General features: G+C 42.3%; 1 pseudogene; it reads right to left on the bottom strand.

Annotated features, from left to right (window-relative positions):
- Nucleotides 1-1,427: 1,427 nt before the first annotated feature.
- Nucleotides 1,428-1,526, bottom strand: LOC145565818 (small nucleolar RNA R71; annotated as a pseudogene).
- Between the last annotated feature and the right edge of the window lie 414 nt (nt 1,527-1,940).

Genomic DNA, 1,940 nt, shown 5'->3' on the forward strand with positions numbered 1-1,940 from the left:
TTGATTTGGATTTTGATTGAATTTTGATTGATTTTGATTGATTGTTGGTTTAATCTTTGAATTCAAGTATGTTGATGATGGAATTGATGATTGTTGTAGTTTTGATCTCCATTTCTATGGCTAGTGAGTAGTTTCCTAGCTAGGGAGATGGTGAAGCATGTATGAGTGATGGAATAGTGTAATTTGGGGATAATTGATGGAGTTGATGATATGATTAAACTTGGTTGATTTTTCATGTGCATGTGTGTGATTAATTGAGGTTTGGCCATCTTTGATTAATACACTAGATTGCATTGTAAGCTTGCTATGATACGGACCATTGATTAGTAGACTTGCAATTTCACGATTGAGGTGCTTTGTGACGTTCCCTAGGTAGTGTTTAGCGTAGTTGACGCTAGTTAGACCTCTAGGTGAACCACCTTAGTATGCTCTTTTGGATACATGATGATTTTCCTTCATATCGCTTGACTTAGTCGGTTTGACCTCCCAAATTACCGTTTCCATTATGATTGCATGTGGATCCATTGCCCTAGTGTCTTAGATTGATTTAATACAAGTTTGCATACCTAGTTAGCCTTAGTTCTACCTCAAACCCCTTCTTGATTCCGAAATAGCTTGATCTAGACTTCGTGCACTTGATATCCATTCCCTTGGGTTCGACGTTGACTTGCCACTACGCTAAATAGGGGTTAGTTAAGCTACAAATTTTGTTTGATAGGGTGGGGTGGTAGACCAACGACCTACCGTTCTCCGTCCCATCAAAATGGCGCCGTTGCCGGGGAATGGTGCTTGAGTGTATGTTGTTTTTGAGTCTATTTCATTTTGATAAAATACAAAAAGATTTTGTTTCTCTAGGCTACACTTGTAGCCGTGCTACTAACATTTTTGTGTGAGTTTTGCATGCATAGAACCCGTGATCGTCCCCTTGTTCCCCTTGATCCGGAAATTGAGAGGACTCTTTCAAGAAGAAGAGTGGATAATAGATCCTTGGCTTATAGCTCTTCAAGTGAAGAAGAAATTCAAGAAGAACAAGGAATGGGTGAAAATCCTAGAATAGCCTTGAAGGAGCTTGGAGTGCCCGGGGCATATAGGTTTGAGAGTGGAATAGCTCCACCTACTACCCTGACAAATGACTTCGAAATCCGGCCGGCAATGATCACCTTGATTGAGAGAAGGCAATATAGTGGGGCTAAGAATGAGAGCCCATTGAACCATTTGAAAGAATTTGAAAAATATTGCAACACTATCAAAGTCAATGGGGTCTCTCAAGAATTCATCCGCCTCAAGTTGTTCCCTTTCTCTCTATTAGGAAGATCTTTGGAGTGGCTAGACAAGGAGGTGAAGCCCAACTCCTTGAGAACTTGGGATGATGTTACAAAGGCTTTCTTGTCCCGTTTCTATCCCCAAAAGAAGACGGCGGAGGCAAGAGCCTTGATTCAAGGGTTCAAGCAAAGGCCGAGTGAAAGCCTTTATGAAGCATGGGAGAGATTCAAAGAGTATCAAAGGGAGTGCCCTCACCACGGAATCCCCACATACCAAGTGATCCAAATTTTCTATGGCGGTTTAAGTCCCCAAGGCAAGTCATGCCTTGATGGAGGGGCCGGGGGCCCTATCATGAACAAAACCGAAGAAGAAGTTGTGGACATCATTGAGGACGTGGTGACATATTATAGGGATTGGCAAGATGGGGAGAGAGACTCTTCAAGCAAGCAATCTTCATTGTATTCGGTGGACCATCTCAATGCAATCAACAACCTTTCCTCCCAAATGACAAACTTAGGAAAGGAAGTCACCGCAATCAAAGCTAAGTTGGAGAGCACTTCTACCTCTTCTCAAGCTTCTAATCTTCCCTCCCAATTTAAGGGGAGAGGTACTCCTTCTAACTCTCAACCCCCTCCCTCTTCACATAATATGCCTTTGGGTTGCTTGTTTTGTGATGC

This window comes from Chenopodium album, chromosome 10, assembly GCF_948465745.1.
Source record: "Chenopodium album chromosome 10, dcCheAlbu1.1, whole genome shotgun sequence".
Classification (NCBI taxonomy): Eukaryota; Viridiplantae; Streptophyta; class Magnoliopsida; order Caryophyllales; family Amaranthaceae; genus Chenopodium; species Chenopodium album.